The sequence below is a fragment of the Aquarana catesbeiana genome, linkage group LG13 (assembly GCF_042186555.1).
Source record: "Aquarana catesbeiana isolate 2022-GZ linkage group LG13, ASM4218655v1, whole genome shotgun sequence".
NCBI lineage: Eukaryota > Metazoa > Chordata > Amphibia > Anura > Ranidae > Aquarana > Aquarana catesbeiana.
The window spans coordinates 166,154,776-166,181,064 of NC_133336.1; the positions used below are offsets into that span (position 1 = coordinate 166,154,776).

Below are 26,289 nucleotides of genomic sequence, written 5' to 3' on the forward strand. Positions count from 1 at the left end.
AGTGTATATTTTTAACACTGATCACTGTACTAGTGTCACTGGTCCCCAAATAGTGTCAAAAGTGCCAGTTAGTGTCCGATTTGTCAACCACAATATCGCAGTGCTGCTATAAGTCACTGATCGCCGCAATTACTAGTAAAAAAAAAAATCAAATAAAAAATAAATAAATAAAAATATCCCATAGTTTGTAGATGCTATAAGTTTTGTGAAAACCAAACAATATAGGCTTACTGGGATTTTTTTACCAAAAATATGTAGCAGAGTACATATTGGCCTAAATGTATAAACAAATTAGATTTTTTAATTTTTTTTTATCGGATATGTTTTATAGCAGAAAGTAAAGAATATTATTTTTGTTTGTTGCGCAAAAAATAAAAACTGCCGAGGTGATCAAATGCCACCAAAAGAAAGCTCCATTTGTGGGAAAGAAGGGCATACATTTTATTTGGGTACAGTGTCGCAAGACCATGCAAAAATGGCCTGGTCACGAAGGGGGGGGTAAGTCTTCTGAAGGTCAAGTGGTTAACCTGTTACCTGCAGTCCAGAGATGAAGAAGATTTACCTGTCTAGGCTATGTGATGTGTGCTCCTGACAGGAGATTGATGGCCATGTCTGGTTTACAGAGAAACTAGGGGCCAGTGACTGCTCAGGAGACAGCAGCTACCTTATCTGTGCTTCATCAGTGTCCACTGTTTACACAGAATCAGATGAGGTTTATACATTGTATGTAAATCAGCAGTAGCTAGCTGCTTGTCATGTTTTTAGAATGCAATGCATCTGGTGTCAGTATAGGTAGTGTGATTGACTGGTAGACCTAGCACTTTTCCCCAGGGAGACAATGTAAAACCTAATGCATGCCTCCCAACATTTTGAGATGGGAATGAGGGACACCTACTAACAAATGTATGTAGGCATAGGACACGCCCCCTTCCACACCCCCTTAAAGGAGAATTAACCAAAAAAGGGTTAATTAAATCCACAAGGACTTTTTTTTTTACCACTACTATTCCTTTATATTGTCATTTAAAATGTACAAATGCAGCAATTCAGAAATTGGATGAAAGGTTTAGCACCGGGAAACACTTTTTGAAAGATAAAAAGTGCATTTTATATAGAACTATATAGATCAGACCAAAATGAGGGACAAATCAGGTGGAAAGGGGGAGAGAAGGACATTGCTCCAAATCAGGGACAGTCCCTCCAAATCAGGGACAGTTGGGAGCCATGCTAATGCATAGTTGCGAACGGTTCAAAAAATTTTCCAGAAACACCATTTTTTTTGCCATGCATTTACCAAGCCACTGTAGGTTGAGAATGTATTTTAATTCGATATGGGGCATTCATTTACAATGGGTGTGGTAATAGACTTTGCTGCTACAGGAAGTACATGTCCAAATTACTAATTTTACTGTGCAGGAGGACTGAAGTGCACTACAATCCCATTCTGAGATTTTTGCAAGTTTAAAATATTTGTTCACTTTTTCCTAGAAACTCACAAGAGAACAAAACACAATTCATGTATAAATATATCCAGGGAATATTCAATGTAACTTTCCAAAAAGGAGGTGGACAATTGAAAAATGCCTAGGATAAAAGTAAGGATTCTACTCACAGCAACCATGTTTCAAAATTATACTTCAGAATTGCCAAGCTGGATGAGTGTCACCTTTGCACCCTCTGACCTTGGCTCATATCTGCACTCCTCTTCTACCACTGCTCACCTCTGCACTTCCCGAACCCCCTATTCTACCACTCCAACTCCAAAACTTCCCTTCCAGCACTGCACCCCAGCACAACTCTGCCACCACTGTAGCCCCCATACATTTGCATTCCACCACAGTACTCCCACCACACATTTGTTCCACCACTGTATCCCCATCATACATCTGTTCCACTACTGTACCCCCATCGCACACCTGTTCCACCACTGTACCCCCCTGCACACCTGCTCCCTTACTGTACCCCTGTCACACATCTTTTCCACCACTGTACCCCCATCACACACCTGTTCCACCTTCATAGTTCCAGCACACCTGTTCCACCACTGTACCCCCATCACAACTTTTCCACCATTGTACTCCCACCGCACACCCGTTCCACCACTGTACCCCATCACACCTTTTCCACCACTGTACTCCCAATGCACTTTTGTTTCACTGTTCCATCCCCTGCACACCTGTTCCACCACTGAACTCCTATCACACACCTGTTTTATTGCTGTACCCCCACCACACATCTATTTCACCACTGCACCCCCTCCTTTCTACTTCTGCACCCCCTAATGTTTTACCACTGCACCCCTCCTGAACACCTGCTCAACCACTGCACCCCTTCATGAGCACCTGTTCCAGCTCTGTACTTTTCTTGTTCCACCACTGCACCCGCTTCACCACTGCACCCCCTCCTTTTCCACTACTGCACCCCCTCCTTTTCCATTTCTGCACCCCCCTCCTGTTTCACCACTGCACCCCTCCTGAACGCCTGCTGAACTGCTGCAACCCCTTCATGAGCACCTGTTCCAGCTCTGTACTTCTCTTGTTCCACCACTGCACCCCTTCCTGAAAAGTTGTTCCATCACTGCTCCCACGTCTTTTCCACCACTGCACTCCTCCTGTTCCACCACTGCACCCCCTCCTTTTCCACCTCTGCACCCCCTCCTGTACACCTATTCAACCACTGCACCCCCTCACGATCACCTGTTCCACCACTCACCCCCTCATGAACAGCTGTTGCTCCAGGCTTCTCCTCTTCAGCCAGTGCCTCTAGGAAACCACTTGCTATGGGGGCATTCATGCGAACTTGATCTTGAGCTAGGCTGTGTGCGTCTATAAACAGATACAGTGCAACTTGGTCCTGCCCCTCCCCACTCCCTCCTCACTGATCTGATCTGAAGATCTGAACTGATTGACAGCAGCAGGGGCCAAAAACACACACTCATGCCAAATCTCCTGTGAGAAACGAGAGAGTGGGGGGACCAATTTCTGAAAGGTTTTTTTTACTATAATGTAAATATATTTTTCTTCTCTTCTCCTTATTAAAAAAATAATTACAATAATAATAATAAAAAAAGGTATAGTGTCTCCACTACTATTTCATTTTTATGCTAATTCTGTAACCCCCGTGTAATAGAGATGAACAAAGGCAGACTAGTTTGAGGTCTGAAAAACGAAAATTGTTATTACTCTGACTTTGGATTTGCACACTGCCACTGTTGGCAAAAAACTTCCATTCTGGTTGTGCATGACAGTTTGGGAAAGACTGATGTATGTATGTTTGAAGTCCAGTCTGGGTGGCATCATGGATTCCTCCAAAGATAAAATAAAGGGGTAAGCATGGCCACCCTGGGACAAAAAGTGTGTTACTGACAAGATCAGCATATGAAACAGCAATTTGAATAACCATATTTATTATGTACCTCAAACTCTTGATGCTGTGTAGTGCTGGCATAAATTTCCTCAGTCCTTCACTCTGAATATTACATGAACTTAGATTTACTTCTTCTGTCTCTTTGCAGGACTGTAGGATAAAAGTCAGCACAGAGCAGTCCAGGGGGCTGAGGTGGACAACAGAAAAGTCAAATATGTTTGATCCAATATATTGTGACACCAGAGCCTTATTCCTGCTCTCATTGAGATAATAGAACACGTTAAGACATTTTCTGTTGCTTTTTAGCTTGTCATATCTTGTTTTTTTCATTTTCTTCTGAATCCAGGTGATGACATGTTTGGCAGACTGAGTGGACAATTCTCCCATATGAGACTTTAACAGGGATCTGGTAGAAGAGTCTGAGAGACCACATAGAAAACGGAGAAATATTTCAGCACGACCATCATTGTAAGATTCAGCCTTATCAAGTGTTTCCTGTAATCTGTCAGGATTATAGTTAATAAAATGGACTAAAGCAGCAAAAAACTCCTGAAGATTGAGATGTAAGAAGGTATAATCCACATCTGGTGGCTGACCAGATTCCATAATTACACACGAGAATAGATGTTTATCATTCCTCACATTGAATGACTCCAGATGACGTTCATCAAACACAATCACGTGATTCATGACTCCATGTTCTGCCATCCATCCAATAGATGTCAACAGTTTCCGAGCAGCATCACTATCATTTTTATTTTGGTTGTGATTGGCTAGAATATTGGAGACAAAAGTCACAAAGAGTTGTGTCACTGTTTTGGGTAATGATGTCATCAGCTGATCAGTAATTGTTGGTTGGGCTCTGAAGCACATTGATAACACTGTACAGATGATCCAGCAGTATGATGGGATATAACAGAAAGTGTACAGTGTGTCATTCTCCTGCACATAATGAAAAGCCTTTTCTGCCAATTCCTCATTTCCAAAGAAATGTTTAAAGTAGATCAGTCTGTCTCCATGAAGAAGTCCCATGACCTCAGCTATTCTTTGGAAAACACTGGTATCAACTGATGCCAGTCTGGTTGGACGGCTGGTTATAAGTAGAGAACAACCCTTAAGTAGACGTTGCCTCACCAAACTGACTACAATCTCACCAAAATGTGTTCTCTGTTTTGGATTGGACAGTTTACTTGATCTGAAATCCATTAGGTGAATACTTTCATCTAAGCCATCAAATATAAACAAAAGTATCTCTGGATCTTGTAAAATATTTCCAATCTGACTCTCTAGATGCGGATATTGTTGAAGAATCATCTCTTCCAAGCTGACCTCTCCCAGTCTATTAAGGTCCCTGAATCTGAAGAAGAAGACAAAAGCAAATCTCTGGTAGTGTTTTCCAGTCACCCAGTCATAGACAAACTTCTGCATCAGTGTGGTCTTCCCTATTCCTGGCACTCCGATCACCATTATTGCATGTGGTACACATTGTGACTGGTGGTTCCATCGGAACAGCCTGTTGAGGAATATGTGTTCCAGTCTAGTTTATGTTTCTTCTGAGCATTCCTCATGTTTTACCCCAGCCTGTATTAGCTCATTCTGGGGACACTGCTTGAATTGATCAGTGAAGACTACATTCAGGTTCACATAACGCTCATTGATGAGGAATCTTTGTGGCTCCAAGGTAGTTCCTGGGGGTCTATGCTCCACAAGAATCTCAGTCCTCTCCATCAGATGTTGTTTGTGATTTTTTTGAATATCTGTAAACATAATGGAAATAGGTTTATGAGGCAAGTTAAAACAAAAGCATAATGTGATTTTTGGCATTAACCTCTTGCCAACCATGCCACGTACATTTACTGCGGGACGGCAGCTCCTCTGCACAGAATCACGTACAGGTTGGACACAGCGGGAGCCAATCAGCGAGTCTGGCAGACACAATGTCCACTGGGACTTGCCGATCATTCCTGACAGAGACAGAACGGTGATCTACTTATGTAAACAAGGCAGATTGCCGTTCTGTTAGTAGGGAAGACAGAGATCCTGTGTTTCTGCTAAGCATGAGCATGGATCTCTGTCTTCCAACAGTTAAAGCACCCCCGTCCCACAGTTAGAAAGCACTCCCAGTCCCTAGGAACACATTTACCTCTTTGATCATCCCAGGTGTTAACCCCTTCCCTGCCAGTGTCATTAGTACAGTGACAGTGCATATTTTTTTAGCACTGATCACTGTATTGGTGTCACTGATTGGCTCAGTGGCTGTAATTGACAGCAGCAGGAGCCAATGGAGAGGGGGCTCAGGTAAGTATTAGGGGGCTGAGGGGGCTTTTGCACACAGGTTTTTTTTTCCTTCATGCATAGAAGGTAAAAAACCTTGAGCCTATTGAGCCACTTTAAGCCTGGGTTCACACTAGATACGTTGCAAATTCACAGTAAATTTGCTGCAGATTTGGCACCACATCTAAATCGCATCCCATCCATGCGACACCCCGCAATCGGTTTGCAAAACGCAGTGCGATTTGCATAATCGGATCGCATGGGTGTAAACACCCATGTGATCTGATTCTGGTGCAGACAAAAAAGGGTCCTGCATCAGCTTGGTGCCAATGCAACGCGATTTCAGCAATACAGATCCATGGCTCAATTCACACCCCAGAGACACTGTATGTATTTTGCACAGGAATATTCTGCGATTCCTGTGTGAATTACATGCAGTTTCTCACACTCCAGCAGTGTGAACCCATGCTGGATCATACAACACTAGATCCCATGCACATCAGGGGGAAGAGGTGAAAAAAAATGGTGAAAGGTTTGGGGGATAAAACATATCATGAGTGAGTTCAGGAACTTAATATGTACAGTCTGGAGGAAAGAAGGGGAGACATGGCTGAAACCTTTAAATACATCAAGGGGATGAATAAGGTTCAGAAGGGCAGTTTTTTCAATATGAAACTAAAGAAGAACAAGAACATGGGAACATGACCTCAAACTAACTGGAAGAAAGTTCAAAACTAATTTTAGAAAGCACTACTTTACTGAAAAGGTAGTAGATGCTTGGAATAAAGTTCCAGCAGAGGTAGCGAGGCAGTAAACAGTAAATGGCTTCAAACATGCTTGGGAAAAAAATTTAAAAAAGGGAAGACTCGATGGACTCTGGTCTTTTTCTGCCGTCATTTTTCTACGTTTCTGATGCCGCGTACACACGAGCGGAATTTCCGACAAAAAAAGTCAGACGGAGTCGTTTCATCGTATATTGCGCTCGTCTGTATGCCTCATCGGACCTTTTTTTTCAAAAATTCTGATGGACCTAGAAATAGAAATATCGGAAAAACCACTCGTCTGTATGCTGTTCCGACGGACCTAAAACGACGCATGCTCTGAAGCAAGTAAGAGAGGGAAGCTATTGGCTACTGGCTATTGAACTTCCTTTTTCTAGTCCCGTCATACCTGCTGTACCTCACCTCGTTCTGGACGGTCGGACTTTGGAGTGATCGTGTGCATGCAAGACTGTTTCAGCGGAATTCCATCGGAACTCTGTCGGATAGACCGTCAGAGTTTAGTCCAATGGGAAAACCGGCCGTGTGTACGCGGCATAAGAGTTTGATTCAAACAAGATAACAGACCCAGGATCTGCATCTGCAAAATTGTAAGACCTTATCTTGGTTTCTGAGACAAATGTGTATAATCAAATTCAAGGTGTCTTGGGCTCTAGGGGCTAATGTTTCTTGCAGCTTCTTGCAACTGTCCCAGATAGCAAGTATAACTTTCCACAAATTTGTTGTCTTGTTAACTTGCTGCTCATTTTCATTGGTAAGTTGTATACTTGCAGAGCACTTGAAGCACAAGTTCTAATTGACACTTTTCCCAATTTGTAGCAAATTTGCATGGCAAGTCTCTAGCAAGAGCAAAGTTGCTTTGGCGAGTCTACAGCAAGAGCTCTGCAAGTCACAGAGACCCCTGTGGTGGGATAACTATTGCACGACATAACTGAACCAGAACTTGCAGCAAACTTGTAGAATGTTTGCAAAGAAAGTTGATCTGGAGTCATGCAATGTGGACTTGCTGCAATTGTGCAATAAACTTGTGAAGCCTGGCAAGTCTAGCAATAGCTTTGCAAGTCATTTTCAATCGCGCAGCTCAATTGCTTACTATCTGGGTGTGGAAGATCCAGGCAGACTCAGTCAGGCAAAAAAGGAAGAAAACATGGCACAAAGAAGCATCAGTATAAGCATACTTTAATAAGACTAAAAACAAAGTAAAAACTCATAAATCAATGTGGATGTCAGGAACATCTTGTCGCAAACCAAGGTGCACTGCAAAGACCAGACTCCTAGTACACAGCCTAACTACGCTCTGAATTTACAGGGAGAGCTGCACAGCACACAGGCTGGACGCAGGAGCTCCTAGCAAACAGGACTGACAATGAAACATTGGGAAGAGTGACTGGCAACACGTTTCTGTGTACCACAAGTCCGGTCTGTGCAGTGCGCCTTGGTTTGATACTTTGTTTTTAGTCTCATTAGCCGATGCGTATCCAGGCCAATTCTGACATTTTGCTCCTACCTGTAAAAATCTACTTTTTATATTAGCAGAGGCCCTATAAAATAAAATGATGGGTGTTGCAATTTTTATGCCACGTGGTATTTGCGTAGCAGTTCTTCAAATGCAATTTTTTAAGGAAAAAATACACTTTAATGAGTTAAGAAAAACAAAACACAATTTTTAGCCCAATGTTTTTGTATAATGTGAAAGATGATGTTAGGCTGAGTAAATATAGATACCTAACATGTCATGCTTTAAAATTGTGTCTGCCGGTGGAATTGCGGCAAACTACGGTGCTTAAGATTTTCCAAAGGCGACGCTTTAAACACCTTTACAGTTTACCAGTTTAGGGTTACAGAGGAGGTCTGGTGCTAGAATTATTGCTCTCACTCTGACATTCACGACAATACTTCACATGTGTCGTGTGATCACAATTTACATATGCATGTGGACTGTGACGGCCCATCCACTAGGGGCGCATAGGCGCCGCCCCTCCTATCCATGCATCCGGCCCCTGATCTACATGCAGGGGCGCCGGATGCAAGGATTACAATGGGGGGGTTTGAAGCACGTGATTAAAGTCAGAGACTCTAATAGGCTTCAAAAAAGGGGGTCTTGAGGCACAGAGCACTACGCTCTGAGCCCACCCAGTTGTGTGACGATAGCGAATGAATATTCGCTACTGTAACACTGAATCTCCTACCGGCCATTTAAGAAGCGGGTCATGAGACCCATCACCCAATTGGCCTAAAGGAGATTCGATCGGATTGGCTGGCAGGAGATGCACAGCGCACAGAGGAGAGGGAAGAAGACGTACGCAGGGAAACTGAGCAGCAAACAAGCAGCACGCAGCCCGGAGAGAAGCCACCCGCCACGCTGCCTGCAAGATGGGGTAAGTGCGGAGCCCCGACTGACTCACCAACCAGGGGAGGGGGTTGTCGCCCATGACCCCCTTGACCAGGCTAGCTGGCTGACTGACCATGGGGGGATTGGGGGCCGCTGTCCGTGACTGGGGGGTGGGTGGATTGTTTGCCCCCCCCCAAAAAAAAAAAAAAAAAAACACCAGCCGCCACTGCATGTAGAAGTAATGTATGTGTTCGTATACGGGGTAGTGGGGATGCCTTCATTTTTTTTTATTTTTATTGATGTTATTTATTTTATACAAAAAAAAGTTTTACATTTTTTTTTTTTTTTTGGATTAACTTTATTGCCATAACAAGGGGTGAACAACATCCTTTGTGATAGCATGGGCCATGACAGGTCCCTTGGTTTCTACCTTTTTACCTGCCTGAGTCTTCCATCTTGTTGCACAGGCAGTGAAGGTGGTAACTTCACTTTGGTCTCAACAATATATATTTTGGATCTGGGATCCAAAATATAACCACTGGACCACCGGAGGTTTTTAACCCCTCCCCTTCATGACCCGGGCATTTTCTAATATTCAGCGCTGCGCTACTTTCACTGGCAATTACTCAGGCATTCAACACTGTATGCAAATGTACTGTATATTATATAGTATTTTTCACATTATATATATATATATATATATATATATATATATATATATATATATATATATATATATATATATATATATATATAGTATTTTTCATTTGGGGATATTTAATCACCACTGGGTTTTTTTGAAAAAAAATCATGTTTTTCTTTGTTTCTGTCATAAAACTTTGCACACAAATAATCTTTCTTCATAAATTTTGGCCAAAATGTAGTTGGCTACATTTCTTTGGTAAAAAAACAAAAAACAAATCAGTGTATATTACTTAGTCTGTGTGAAAGTTATAGAGTCTGCAATCTATGGTATTTATACGTATTTGGAAATTAAATGAAAAAATGTACTGACAGCCATATAATTTCTTGAGGTCTTAAAATGTCAGGACAGTACAAATACACCCCTCCCCATATTACCCATTTTTGGAAAGTAGTCCAAGGTATTTAGTAAGGGGCATGGTGGGTTTTTTGAAGTTGTAATTTTTTTTGTCATACCTTTTTGGGAAATTAAGAAAATGGTTACACACTGTCACCAGTGCGTGATCACAGATACTGACTGGTGACAGTATGTAAGTTAATAACTAAATAAATACATAATTTTTTATTCAATTTTTAAAAACACCATTTATTTATTTATTTTTTCACAACCTGTCATCGGAGTAGTTCAGTGTCACCATAGTGCCACTGTACTACTTTAAAGAAGGGTAATCAGGGTTTTTTTTTTTTTTTTACACTAATATTTCTTAATTATTCTTAACAGTGATGATCACTGTTTATAAGCAATAGTCTTAGCTGTCATGATTGACTTTCATTCAATACAGTGTGCTTACTATTCTGAGCAAGTGATTGGCACAGATAATGCCCTAGGGCTAATTTAGATGGGACCCAATTAGCCTCAAAGCATGTCTTTGGAGAGTGGGAAAAAAGATCACACAAGCACAAGATGAAAATAGAATTGTTTAAACTTAATAAAAAAAGATGCAAACAGAATACATTTTGTGCCCTGCTTGGCGTTTGAAGTGAGGAACCTAGTGCTGTAAGGCAGGAGTGCTAACCACTAAGCCAGTATTTTCCATCAGATATCCTACATGTTTTATTTACCTGTCAGCTCTGCATTCAGGGAGTGTCCAAAGTTATCCAGCAGAATCTGCTTTACTAGACGCTCACCTATTGTAAGAAATATAATAACGGGCATGAATAGCGTACAACTGAAACTGACCTTTCACATACACCACTACTACACATTAAAAATATATCTCCACTGGCACTCTAGAATAGGCTACAGAAGTATTCTGCATTGACCTCTACCTACCGACCGCTTGCTCACCTATTCCACAACCCAGATTTTCCCCCAGGCCAAAGCATCCTAGCCTTCAAATGGTGGCTCGTCAAGGGCTTCTATAGGATAGGACACTTTCTTAATTCCATGGGGTCTCTCTCTCCATTGGATACTGTGTCAGTAATTTAGAAATGCCAAACTCAGAGAGGTATAGACTAGCCCAAATCTCACACTTTCTACAATCCATATGGCATAATAAACCTAATCCCCCTACACTGACTGCTTATGAGACAGGATGCTCCAACATCAAGGATCAAAGGAGGGGTATATCTATCATCTATTCTTCTCTGGCCAAGGCCACAGTTAAACCTCCTTACGTCCACATGAATGGAAGGACCCAAGGTTTCCCAGCAGAACAATGCCCACAGCATCACACTGTCTCTTCTAGCTTGCCTTCTTCCCATGCTGCATCCTGGTGCCATTTCTTCCCTTTAGCAGATTTCAGACCTGACCACAACCCCCAATGTCCTCAATATCATATATATCTGGCAGTGTCCACGACTCACCAATTTTTTGGCACAGGTAATGCTGTTTCTGCAGGACCTCATAGGGTCTCCTGTATCCCTTGACTCTAAATAATGCTTATGGGATTGTTCCCTAATTCAGATGCTGATAAACATTTAACTACTTTCTTACATGAAACACTCTTTAGCGCCAGAAAATATTTGTATATATTCATATATACCGTATTTATCGGCGTATAACACGCACAGGCGTATAACACGCACAGGCGTATAACACGCACATTCATTTTAAGAGGGAAGTTTCAGGAAAAAAACAAAAATTTTTAATAAGGAACTTTGGAGCAAAATAAGGGTCAGTGCCCATCTGCAGCCTCATCAGTCCACATCAATGCAGCCTCACGATTGCCTTCAATGCAGCAGCCTCACCATTGCCATCAGTGCAGCCTGACTGACGTCCACCTGCAGCCTAGAGGGGACAGGGAGGGGGCGGGACGAGCGCCGACAGATTACATACAAAGAGAATCTCCTATGATAGACAGAACAGTGGTCCAATGGTGGCCCAGGAGACAGGGCTTCCTATTACAGAGGCTGCCAAGTAAACAGGAGATTCTCGCTGTATGTAATCTGACAGCGCTCGTCCGGCCCCCCTTCTTGTCCCCTCCGAGGCAGCTAAAATTGAAGTATTGGCGTATAACATGCACACACTATTTGCACCTGATTTTCATGGTAAAAAAGTGAGTGTTATACACCAATAAATACAGCATTGTTTACTGTACTCTCGTGCAAGTCATCAATAAACGTTTTGCCTTCTAGAAAAAAAAGAAAAAAGAAAAAAAAAGAAAATACTCTTGGAATATTTGGTGTCAGCCTACACTTTATCAAAGTTTTGATGGGAAGCAACAAGTTACCTGTCTGACAGATTTCTCCGAGTACTGCCAGTAAATTAGGAAGGGGGTGATCTTCCTTTAGTGCATAGAGACATTCCCAGAGGCCATTTACAGCTTCTCTTCCCTGTTCCTGAATATCTTGTAACAATTGTTGGGAGAAAGCAGCATGATCTTTTTCCATTGACAAGTAATTCTGGAAAATATATTTTATTATTGTTACTTTTTCGGTAGTATATGATTTAATTTATAAATGTATTTTTCTGTCTACAATGTCATAAACATTCCTGATTACACTGGACCCTTCAGTCAGAAAAGAAAAACTTGTATTAAAGTACCCGCTTGCCTGTAGGTAAAAATCACCAAAATGAATATCTCCTAAAGAGTGCAGCAATGCATATCTCCATATCATGTGTGAACTTCAGAGCTCCTTGCTGGAAAGGAGGGCTCCTGCGCCCATGCATGGGAGTGATGTCATTGTGGCTCCGGCCACTCACAGCGCCGGAGCTCGCGAACCTGGAAGAAATGCCGGAGAAACATGTCAGCCCCCTCAGCGGTGACCGGGCATCACTGCGGGAGCTTCATTCCAAGGTAAGTATTTAATAATCCTGAGCCGGCTTCTCCTGCCCCCTCCATAGCCTGCCACTTCAGTGGGGGAGCTCCAGGGGGGAAGAGCTGGTGACCTACAGTCACCAGCTCTCTGCTCAGGGAGCTCTGAGAATCGAGCATTCAGTGGGGTTTGATCGCTCAGTTCTTAGTGTTTAGAGGCGGGGGGGGACAGATGCAGTGTCAGACTAAGGCTGTACCCACCTAGGTAAATATAATGCAGAAAAAAACTAACCCCATACTTCTCTTTAATTGAAAAAGTAGAAGAAAAATAATTCAATAAAAAAAGGGGGGTCAGCTGAAACTTGTTTCATGCAGATTTTTGCAAGATAAGACAGAAAAATAAAAAAAGACAGACACCATATCCCAATGTACTAGAAATTTAAAAGAAGGGGGGAGAAGAGGTAACAAACCTCGGGACTTTTATGGTGTTGGGTAAGGAGACTAAAAAGCTCACTTGTACAATATATAAAAAATACATTTTATTACAAAGATAAAAAACTTGAGAACAATGTTTCATCCATATAAAAAATCAATTGTTCTATACAAAGGCATAATTAACAGACACTACCGCTCAATATGTTTCGCTCAGCAGAGCTTCCTCAGGAGATTCCAGTGTGGCGTTTTATATGCTATAGACAACAAAAAGACTGGAATGAATACTCATGTTGATTTTTGTTAATATAAAAACATGTTGATCAAAGAGATTGGCATATATTAGATATGCAGATATTGAAAAATAGTAAACTTAATGTCTTTATAGAGCATTAATCATGTTATAGATATTCGGGGAGAGACATGGACCTTACGTGGAGCTGCTCAAAGTCAATATATAGCTTGAAATTCAGATAGAGAAATACAAGTTCCATGTGTGTAGAAGACGTCCCATTGGTAAAATTCCCAATCACTGTTTGCAAAAGGACACAGAACTAACAATTTTCCTGAAAAAAAGCAGGAAAAGGGGGATATATATAATGGTGTCCCTTTGTGAAATTATAATGCGGAGACCATCTAGCAACAATTAAGGGATAGATCATTGGTAATGGTTTACCTTAGTAGGTTAAAAAAAGTTGAATCAATTTAAAATTTGTTAGTCTTGCTGGTCAAAGTGGTTGTCCAGCAAAAATACTAATCCAACGGAGTTGAATATCCAGCAGGAATGCAATCTGTATAAATACCATGAGATGAGCTCAAAGCATAATAGACAGATTCAAAAGCTGTTGCTCCCAAGGCAAACCTGGAAAAGATGTATACTAATGTAGCACTTACCCCTAAGGAGCTGCTGGTAATTGATTGGGCCTGCACTCTGCTTTTCCACCCCCAATGAACTGGCTCAACCCACTTGACACAGCTGTGTAACAGTGTTGGTGTGAAACCTAATAACGAGGAACAACTCAACAATAGCAATATACATATACTGTACCTCTATCGTTACCTGAGTATCCGTTGCTCCACCTGCTATGAGAATAACCAAAGCCTCACGCCAATTATACTTTAACCAGACTGAGTTTACTGAAGGCTGGTCTAAGACAGTAATTACAATAACAATTCTGGTGCACAGATTCAGAACAATAATACACTAGGTGCATGTAAATAACTATCACCTGAATGATGCATGCGGGCGCGTCTCCAAGTGGAACTGATGCTCAGCATGGTAAGACCTTGACACTGGGCACCTTCCCACTTCCAGTGCAACCCACGCAAACACACACCAGACTTGCAGCACACTATCTAGTGCTAGGAAAAACAATACAATACAGTATAGGTGCCCAAAAGCTCCCCATGTGGTGCAATGCAGTTCTTAGAGTATGTAACAGAGTTAGAAGACCTTATAATGAATAGTATAGTCTCTTGTCTTCTTTCTTCAGCTAGCCATATTACACTGCAGTATTTGTATTCCAGTGAGTGAGCAGTAATATAAAGTAGTAGATAACAGTAAATTATGTAACACACTTGTAACCTTCTTCTTGTGAAAATGCGACCAGACCATCAGTCAATGTCTAGTGGAGTACAGGCTTTGAGGCCTGGTTAAACACGGTCTATTTAAATGAGACCATTACATAGAACTGCAGGTCTCAGCAACTAGTCTATACCGTGTTAAGTGCTTTATATAAATCTTGGGCAACAGCCCTCTCACCACACCAGGCCTGGACAGCTGTACTGCTACGTTTCTGTGATCTCAGTCCCACTTCCAGGTGGGCTCCGGCACACCACACCACTCCATCAGGTGAACAATGGCTGTCATTAGGCTGCTTCAGGCTCCCTGGAACCTCAGACCCGATCACACGCGGCTCCAGCACACTGTTTTCAAAACCTCTCCAGTGGCATCAACTCCGTTCCGCGCCAAGCAGGCCGCGCTCTTCTGAACACTCCCACACAGGTTCCTGCAGGCAGGTCTCACGTCCCAGGGAGAAGAGAGAGCGCCACGTGCCAAGCATGTCCTTTATATAGCCCTACCCACCAGGCAATTCTGTAACTTGGCCCTGTGGGTAGGTAAGTGGGGCACTGTGGGTAAACAAGTCTTTTGCAGATCAACTTTGAAGCCACTTCCTGTTTATGTTTTGTCCCATGCCCTTATGTGAGAAACAACAGTCTTATTTCACAGAGATGAGCTGACCACTAGAGGGAGCCAACCACTAATCTAATAGCATTACATATTGCCTATCATTAGATGGCAAAAATCCCAGCGCTATACTAATGAAGCACCATAGGGGAGATCCCATCAGTTTCAAAGTGGAGGCAATATCTGGTCATTGTGAACAGGAAGACCAATACCCACGTTAGTAAAAATTGACTTACCAGCATAGGGAGGACAAGGCAGTAAGGCAGAGATGGGAGAGATGTTCCCTCTCCTTCTCTCTAGATGTCTCTGGCAGATTGTAGCAACGAGATGCCGCAATTCATAGTCTCCTTCTGATTCGGCGGCGTCTGATGTCACTGCTGGGTCGCGGACGTAGTGTAGGGATGCGCATGCGCCAAAGCTTGGGAAGGCACATATATTATGACGGTGGATCACGTCAGACACGGCCACCATTTTTGAAAGTCTAATGCCCATAATGGATGAAATGAATGGGACACAGCCAATGTAAATAAGATAAGAGTGATAGCAAATCCCTTTGCGAAACCCAAAACTATCATACAGAGGAAAAATAGCTGGTAAAAGCAAAACAAGCTCAGGTCAAATGGGCAATACCGGGACTCACTCCCATAGGGCTGAAATTGGTCGGATTATTGATTAGCAAGCTGACCGATGAGTGCCCGGGGTGTCCATACAAACATCAGGATCGGGACAAAAAACAAATGGGAATATATAAAATACACACTGGATGGTTTTAACAGCAATCAATTGAAGTTGATTTAGTAAGCTATAAACTTGGAATGATTAAAGATAATTTAATCTATTTTAAATGATTAGGTAATCAGCAGTTTTGCCCTATGGTGCTTCATTAATATACATCTTTTCCAGGTTTGCCTTGGGAGCAACAGCTTTTGAATCTGAATATTATTCTTTGAGCTCATCTCGTATATATTGACTTTGAGCAGCTCGGGTAAGGTCCATGTCTCTCCCCTATATCTATAACATGATTAATGCTCTATAAAGACATTAAGTTTACTATTTTTCAATATCTGCATATCTAATATATGCCAATCTCTTTGATCAACATGTTTTTGTATTAACAAAAATCAACATGAGTATTCATTCCAGTCTTTTTGTGGTCTATAGCATATAAAACGCCACACTGGAATCTCCCGAGGAAGCTCTGCTGAGCAAAACATGTTGAGTGGTAGTGTCTGTTAATTATGCCTTTTTATAGAACAATTGATTTTTGATATGGATGAAACATTGTTCTCATGTTTTTTATCTTTGTAATAAAATGTATTTTTTATATATTGTACAAGTGAGCTTTTTAGTCTCCTTACCCAACACCTTAAAAGTCCCGAGGTTTGTTACCTCTTCTCCCCCCTTCTTTTGTTTCATGCAGAGTTTCCCTTAATTATATACAGCAAAATATGTATAAGTAAAGAAATCTTTTTCTTACTTCAGCATTTGAGACGTTTTGAGCTTTTAGTTCTACCATGAGGGCACGGGGGTTCAAGTGCTCCAGAATGTAGGTCAGATCATCTTTGTAATACTCATATATCATCCTCAGTGATGGGTCATCATATGCAGACAGCTGACAACGGAACCTCCTGAGGTCCTCTAGAAAAAAAAACAAATACATTTACTGGCCTTCTTAAAAAACATTCTATAAGGAACATTGGAGGTGAAAATCACTATAAGAATCATTACATGAGGAGAATTCCAGGCAAAATGTTTATTTTCCCATGCATTGAGGCTGTGCCCACACTGCATGGGTTAACTGCTTGTTTTGACAAAGGATGTAAGGAAATGCTATACTTACCCAATCCTTCGATCCTCCGGAAAACAGTACTCCCCCACATCCAGCGATGGACGGTTCTTGTCCTCATGTCCAGAGCCGGTCTATGGCGTGATGACGCCAGGAACAGTCCATGCACAAGACTGCTAGTGTGCAGAGGGGCAGGAGCGGCAGGGACGGGTCTTTCACTCAGGGGAGCAGTGGATTAGGCAAGTATATCTCCGCTCTCCTCACGCCTAGACAAAAATGAGCAGTTAACCCATACAGTTCGGGCACAGCCCCACTGCATTGGAAAAAACTAAATTGCCCGAGGTTCTTCTTAAATTGTCCTGTGACTGGAGATATTTGTGGATCCAAACTAACTATTTATAAATAGTGAGAACTATTGAAGATGACGTTTGCCTGTGATTGGAGACTTTTAACCTCAATGATGAATTAGAGTACAGAAAACACTCTTGATATTTTCTGGAGAAACACACAGAAAATACAATTACAGGTCTAAGAATTTAATGGAGGACCCGATGATCTATTAGATCTCCTATAAATATTCCTGTTTGTTCCAATATATGCAATATATTTTAAGTAGGTTTTTTGATATATTGTTTTAAATATTTTAAAATGTGTATATGTACTGTACAAGAGCTGTACTGAAAGTAATACAAAAGTAGGCATGACTTTTTGTATGAACTTACATCTGATTTCACATGTTGGTAAAGTAACCCATCCACTATAGTAAGTCTTCTTCTTTTTCATTGCCGGTAAATAATGGATTCCAAGTTTAAGCAGTGTGCCATCATTGAGTTCTTGACAAAGAAGGGGTGCAGGCTGTCTGACATTCACAGAAGGCTACAGAATGTTCACGGAATGACACCATTGACGTGACCAATGTGGAAAGCAGCACTGAAGACAAACCATACTGTGAGAGACCATCAAGTGTGGCCACTGACACAAATTGTAGAGTGGACAAATTGATTTGCGGAGACCTGCCGACAAGTCACAATATGTGAACTTGCTACACTACTGGACTGTGGTGGCAATGACATACAGAAAATGGTGTAAGACTTAGGATATCAGAAAGTGTGTGCAAAGTGGGTACCTCAGCAGCTGAGGATTCAAGAGTTGGGTTTAATGATGGCAATCAAAATGCATCGCTTGAGATGGAGACTAGGTTGAATAGTACCTTTGTATAGAGGAAGAGTTACTCTACTAACATATGAAAATTTGAACGAACTACTGTATGTAAGTTAATAAAAATGGCTCACTTTTGCATCACTTTTGGAACAGCCCCCTTTATTTAATACTTCAAGGGTATATTTCATGAACTGATATTGAAATGGCATTAAACTCCACCAAAACATTATTAAAAATGATCTCCTTGCAGGTTTAGACCATAATGTGCTACTATACAACTCATACTAGAATGCTATCAAAGACTTACCAGTCAGATGGAACCCTCCAGCGCTGCATTGTCCCCACTACTACTGGTCCCCGGTGATTCCATCTTCACTTGGTCTTCCTTGGTCCTTCGGCCACGATGATGTCACTTCCACGCATGTACACAGGAGTCACATCACTGAGCAGGTACAGTAAATGTGGTCTGAGCATGCACAGCTCAAATTACATTACTGCTGACAGGCAGGGGGAGGCAATAATGACAGAAAAGACCAAGACCACTAGGGTCTCATCTATTGTACTAACCCTGCCTGTCAGTGTTTTCTTTTTTCCAAATATGAACTCAATGCCGCTTTAAGAATAGGGCATTTTAAGACCTTTTAAAACCTCTTGCCACGGCTTAGACATTAAACATTGCACCTAGAAACTGGCAGGCTTTGTGGGCGACATTCTCCTCTTTCTCACGGAACTTTTCAAGACAATCCCAAACCAACTTAAAGATTTTAGCACCTTCAAGACCCTGACTAACCTTCAAATCAATTATTCTAAATCCACGGCCCAGAACATTACACTACCCCCTGAAACCTGTAAACAATGCCAAACTAATTTCCTGTTTACATGGAACAGCCACGCAATTACCTATCTGGGCATCCAACTCCCAGCCTCCCTACCTGACCTATACTCCCTGAATCACGCTCCAATGCTACAAAATATAATAGGAGATTTAAGGAAATGGTCCTCTGGGCTTTTTTCCTGGTTCGGCAGAGCCTCGATCATTAAAATGAATATCCTACCCAGGATCCTATACATTTTACAAACAATCCCAATTAAGCTCCCACCTGTCTTCTTCTCCAGCTATTGAAAAGCTTGCAAAGACTTTGTCTGGGGCAAAATACGTCCAAGAATAGGATTTATAAGACTAACCACTCCCAAACTCTAGGGGGTATAGGCCTCCCTGACATACGTAAATACCAACAAGCATGCCACCTTGCTAGGATTATAGATTGGAACATACACTCAAACTATAAAGACTGGGTTCAGCTAGAACATTCCTTGTCGACCCTTCCATTGGCTCACCTCCCATGGGTTGCCCCTCACCACACTCCCCCTGAATGTAAACTTCACCCACTTATTAACACAACACTAATCTCCTTCCGAGACACCTGCAGCAAACACAAAATCTCTCCTCTTAACGGTCCAATGACGCCACTCAGACTAAACCCAGACTTCATGCCTGGAACACATTCCTCCTTTATAGCAGATGACTGGCCTCATCCAAATGTCTGAGAAGAACATTTCTTTGAAGAGGGTCGCCTTCTCTCCCAATCGAAACTGGCTTCTAAAATGAAGATAGATTCCTTCCCCTTCTGGACATATGTTCAATTATGACACTTCTTCCACAAACCTAAACCCCGACCTAATTGGTCTAGACGCACCACACACATTCAAAGCCTTATGTTTAAGTGAGGAACCCCAAAGCCACCTTATATCTTATACCTACACCCTACTATTCTCTGACCAAACGCCCAAACTACACTGGGCCAACCAAAAATGGGAACAGGAACTCTCCACAGACCTAGAGTGGGAAAACATATACAAGCACGTCCATAAGGGAACGGTAAACGTGCCGGTGCAGGAAAACGCTTTTAAAATACTCTCCTGATGGTATAGAACACCCCTTAAAATACACTAAATCAACCCTGCGCTCTCCCAGATATGTTGGAGATGCAAAAAAGAGACAGGCTCGCTCCTACATATCTGGTGGACTTGTCCCAAACTCCAACCCTTCTGGAAAGAAATTCATAGACTTATCACCCAAATAACCACCCACTCACTAGATTTCACACCGGCCAAATTCTTGCTCCATCACTCTACGACCCCAATACATGCCTACTATCGCTCCCTAGCCATGCATATGGTCAATGCGGCTAAAATGTGTGTCCCACTCAAATGGCGCTCCCCTGACCCACCATCCACAGCAGACTGGTTTAAACGTATACAAAAAACGATGGCAATGGAAGACCTAATACATCAAGCAAAGGATACACCGGCCAAGTTCAACAAAACATGGTCGTGTTGGTTACACTTCGTCATCACTGATGAATACAAAAGGAACATGATCTGAAAGGATCGTACTAGCTCTGGCAGGACCAAAGAGGTTTCATATCCCTCTCCTCCCCTCAACTCCCCATTCCCTCATCCCTCCTCTCTCTTTTCCGGATACGCACCACACATCCCTCTACAACGCAATATAACACCGAACGACCCTCTTTACAAAAGGTATGCCGTTCACCACTTCCCCCTCACCTACTCCGACTACATATCCCCATCCATTTTCCTTCAGACTCTCATCTCTGACTCCGATACCACTAGGATCAAACCTACCGTCAAACCTAAGAGTCGAAAACACGAGAACCTAACGTTGCTTTTTTTTTTGTTGTTCAATGACAGCCATATCCTAACATGCTATGTCTGCTTGCTAGCACAAGATGGAATACTAAACATTAACTCCGTATTATACCTTATGTAGCTTGTATGGCTTTTACGTACAAAAACATTTTTTTATCTGATGGCGGCTGAGTCCGCACATATGTATTTCATTGTGCTCGGTTCTATTTTTGTAAACACTGTTTCTATACTCAATAAAAACTTTTCAGAAAAAAAAAAAAAACCTCTTGCCACATTTGACTTGAAAGTTTGAGCAAATAAAAGGCCAACATGAATCAACATGAAAAGTGAATCAACTAGCAAAATTGCCTTTCTAACCTAATCCAGAGCCAACTTATTATTTATTAATATTATTAATTAGTGATGAGCATGGCTCAGTTTCATGGGAGGAGTTGCAAACTAGTGGTGAACACTATGCCCAAACTTTATTTAAGTCTATGGAAGCCAATTATTTTTCCTTTCTGGCCTCTTTCAATTTGCTAGCTTTTGGGTAGCTAGGAAATGGCATGGGTAGCTAGGACATGGCATGGGTAGCTAGGAAATGGCATGGGAGGTATGCAGGGCTTTTTTTCTCAAACAATAGGTGCTGGAACTTAACCACGGCCCCACCCCTCCCCTACAAACACCCTCCAAATCACATCAAATAGTGGGTGTGTTCAGTCAAATTTCACGAAAACAGTAGGAGGGGCATTAAATATCAGGATTGCATTACATACAGAGTGCAGAGCTGTCACTTATAAACACAGAAACCAGACTTCTGTGTTTACAAGTGATTGTGGTGAGCAGGCACCAAAGGGTCTGAGCCAGAGGTGGTGGAACTAAGTTCCACCAAGTTCCCCCTGAAAAAAAGCCCTGGAGGTATGTATCATTACAAAAAAAAAAATAAATGCAGTTCAGCAGGGAGCTGGTCTTTCAATAATGCTTAAAGGGCAACATTAACGCTGATCTCCATCTTTTAGTGAAGTTTAAATAGTTTGTTTGAATCAAGATGGTCCTAACTATTACCTTCACTACTAAATAAGTCCACTGTGTGTGCTGTATAAACTGTATGTAGTCTCAGTTACATACCTCCTGTCTCACTCTCGGATCAAAGCAGAGTTGGACTGAGCCCTGCTCCGCCATTCACAGGGAGCTTTGTATTCTATGAATTAATACAGAGCTTTCTCTGAATGGCTGAGTTGGGAATATCATCAGCCTGCCTCTCTGCCTGCTGACAGGTCAGTGGGGTACTGTTTATCATGATTGATGATAATTTTACATCACTGGATGATGTGATTGCCCATGGATTTACACTATAGGACTGTGACAGACCTATCTGGGACAGAGGCTGTTGGAGAGGACTGAATGCAAGCCTGTTGCCTTTTGATTATGGGTCCTAGCATTTGGGGGAATGGTGCTCTCTGTGAGCTGTATGCCTGGGGACCCTGGGGTTGGTGTTACTTTGGATTCAGCTCCATGTCCCCCCAAAACACACAGACTCTGGGAACCCTTTATATGCCATATTAGAATGATAAGACTGAATTATACTGTTGGGACACATCCTGTGAGGAGATGCTGGTGTCATCCACTCCAACTACCTGTGGTTATGTTAATTGAATGAGCTGATCACATTGTCCTCTATACAATGTAGCAGACGGGACGACTCCTATTGGAGCTGCTGCTATTGTGAGAAGGTGTCCTGTGATAATTAACTCAGTCTGGGCAAAAGGTCATGTCTCAATCACCTAGGCTGTATAAAGGATTAGTTAATTAGCTCATGTTAATTAGGTTACAGTTGTATTGTTACAGGAGGTTCCAACAGCATATAAAGTCTTGTAATTTTGATTCTAAATAAAAACAGTTCATGGTAGCAACAAGCAAGTGTCGCCTTGTTTTGTGCTCAGAGAGGTTGGAATATCTGATATCTGTATACAGACTGGGAGGAAGTGGTATATGACAGAAGCACTCAAGCAGAGTGTGGGACGTTCCGTGACAAGGACTTCTCTTTTTTTTTAAATATAGCCCATTATAACAGTGTGGGTGTAGTGTTGGGTGAACAGTTTGACCCGAGCAGGAGTTAGGGCCGAACATTGGCTGTCCGCCCTATTCAGGGAACACCCAAATTTGCAGGGTGTTCAGCAGGTCTGGCCAACCTTTCAGGCCTGGATTTTAAGAGGAACTCACCACCAAAATTTAAAGCGAGACAAGCGAGCCCCCCCCCCCTTCCTGAACCATACCAGGCCACATGCCATTCATATGGGGTTGGGTGCTTTGGAGCAGGGGGGCTCCCCCCCACCCCAAAGCACCTTGTCCCCATGACAAGGGTCTCATCCCCACAACCCTGGTATGTGGTTGTGGAGGTCTGAGGGCAAGGGGCTTATTGGAATCTAGAATCTAGAAGCCCCCTTTAATAAGGATTGCCCCCACATTGCAGCCCCCCTGCCTCAAAAGCACCCCCCATGTTAAGGGCATGTGGCCTGGTATGGCTCAGGAGGGGGTCGCTCGCTCACCCCCCCTTTCCTGACCTGCCAGGTTGCATGCTCAGATAAGTATCTGGTATGGACTGGGGGGAGGACCCAACGCCTTTTTTTTGTTTAAATAGCCAGGTGTCGGCAATTGCAACCACGAGTCAATGTTCTATACAGTATTTGCTCCAGATGCGCCACTTTACAGGCAGACTAAGGGGACCCCCCAGGCACTATATTTAAAGCGGAGTTCCAAAAAAAAAATTAAAAGTTAGCAGCTACAAATACTGCAGCTGCTGACTTAAAATAAGGACACTTACCTGTCCAGGGCGCCCACGACCTGTCCCTCGGCTCCCAGGTGCAGGCGTCGGCATCTTCAGTAAGGGAATCAGGAAGTGTCTAAAGAAGATTTTTTGGTTCCCCAGTGGGGCTTTAAAACAGCAATGTACAACATTACAAACATCTTGGATAATTAATATTGTAGAGACAGTTTATTGACAAAGTGTTCAATAAAATCATATGCTTAAATGCAATATATACATATAAGGTCTGATCCAATGATAAGTTCATATTCCATAAAACGGTAAAAAATACATTAACACATCATTACATTACATGGTGTTGTATGATACAGAAGCCCTAACGCGTTTCGACCTAGATGTCTCACGTTTTGCCAACATTTGGTTGATTACACTAGGTTTTTCATCACATTATGCACTTTCTCAGTGATTTCATAATTTTATCCACAGTACACATTCTCACACATACACTGGGCACTTTCTGTGCACCATATTGTGTTTGGTAGTAACACTCATTTATTTGGATCATTCACTTATTTTTGGCTTTTGTTTTTTATATTATTTTTATATTTCATGGGATGCAATTAATATCTTAAAATACGTATACATTTCCAGTCTCAATATATAACTAGAAATACTTATAATGATGACTTAAATACTAGTTTACTATTTTATTAATGGCTATCAATGGGTGTTTGTTGCAGGTGTGCACTCCTTCGCCCCCCGGGAGGTGCGTATAAGTGTGGCTCCTTGTAAGCCCCTTGGGGCTGGCTCCCCCCTTCTGGGGAGGTGGGGGTGGCCTGCGCACCATTCGGACTCTTCAATGGCTCCTACTATCTCAAAATTCAAAACACTTATTTCCTTGTCGAAAGAAGTTTATTAAGTATACAATGTTATAAAGATACATAAAGTAAGTTTACAAGGATCTATAAAGTAAGCTCATTGTTTTACAGTAGGGTTTCTATAGGTAAATATAATGAAATTTCAAATATTAAACATTGGGTTTACGTAAACCTAAATTAAAGATATATATCATTTCCTTAGTTACTTTTGTAGGTATTTAAATGATTTATACCTACTATACATATTGTTTACAAGTAGAGTGTATATAGGTCAAATAAATTCTGATAATGAGCTTTAATCGTAAGGTGGAGAAAAGGAAAGAAAAAGAAGAAAAAGGGTTGAAAGGTAGAGGTATGGTCCACAAGGTTGTCCCGCTCGTCAGTTTATTATTCTTTTTAGTTCTCTTTGAAGCCTTAGAATGGGTGTCTCTGTAAGTCATTTAATCTGTTACCATGGCAACAGGACAGAGTCATTGAAGTTTGACAGGAACTGTTGTTTTATCCAAGGATGCCAAAGTTTTTCAAATTTTGGAATTTGATTTTGATCGATGGCTACCATCTTAGCATGGGACATTGTATTATTCATTCTGTGAATTGTTTCTGCTAGTACCAATGTAGGAGATTTCCATGCCTTGGCCACTGTTTGTTTTGCAGCCGTTATTAGTTGGATCATAAGTTTGAATTGAGAGAGTGTTAACCATTCCGGTTTTAGATTAAGTAAAGTTAAATATGGATCTGGTTGTATTATTTTTTTAAATATTTTAGAAGCAATCACGAAGACTTCCTTCCAGAAGGTTTGGATTACTGGGCACGTCCACCATATGTGTAAATATGTGCCTATTTCTGGGCATCCTCGAAAACAAAGAGCTGAGGTATTAGGTGAATATTTTGCCACTCTAGCGGGTACAAGGTACCAGCGAGTTAGGACTTTATAATTTGTCTCCAGTGCTAAGATGTTGGGTGAAGATGACTTAGATGTGAGCCATATGTTAGACCAGTCCGTGTCTTCTAAAGTTCGTCCCAGGTCCTCCTCCCACCTCTGAACGTAAGAGGGTCTATTAAGATTTGCTACTCCATATAATTGATTATAAAGTGATGAAATTGTACCTTTAGCAAATGGATCTTTTGTACAGATTGATTCAAAAATGGATAATTGGGATAATGGTGTATCCCCCTTTAGGTGGTAGAATGGTGTATAGAAATTTTTGATTTGGAGATATCTAAATATCTCAGAGTTTGGTAGATCATATTTTTCTCTAAGTGATGGGAATGAAAGGAATGATTTAGATGCTATGAAGTCATTTAGTGTCTGAATGCCTGATGTTGTCCAAGCTTTAAAAGAATTTGGGTAGATCCATGCCGGATAAAAGGCCGGATTTCTGATAAAAGAAAGGAGAGGATTGTGTGGAGATTGTAACTGATATTTGGTTTTTAGTTTATCCCAGAGAGAAGAAGTGTTTAGTTATGGGATTATGAATTTTAAAGCGGTCTTTAGGATCAAGCCATAATAAATTTGATATTAATAGAGGGTCATTTTCTGAAGCCTCTATAAATACCCATAATGGGATTTCCTGTTTTGCATGGTATTTGGACAGACTGGCCAAATGTGCTGCTCTGTAGTAGTTAGTAAAATTTGGGTATCCCAGGCCTCCTTTATTTTTGGGAAGATGTAGTGTGTGTATAGGTATACGTGGTTTAGAAGAGCCCCATATAAACGAAGTTGCTCTTTTTTGTACTATTCTCAAAAAATAGGAAGGAATTGGAATAGGGAGGACTCT

The 26,289-nt window shown here is 41.7% G+C and overlaps 1 pseudogene; it reads right to left on the minus strand.

The window, feature by feature from the left end:
• The window catches only part of LOC141117404 (NACHT, LRR and PYD domains-containing protein 3-like), a 220,604-nt pseudogene that overhangs the window by 43,914 nt on the left and 150,401 nt on the right, over nucleotides 1–26,289 (minus strand).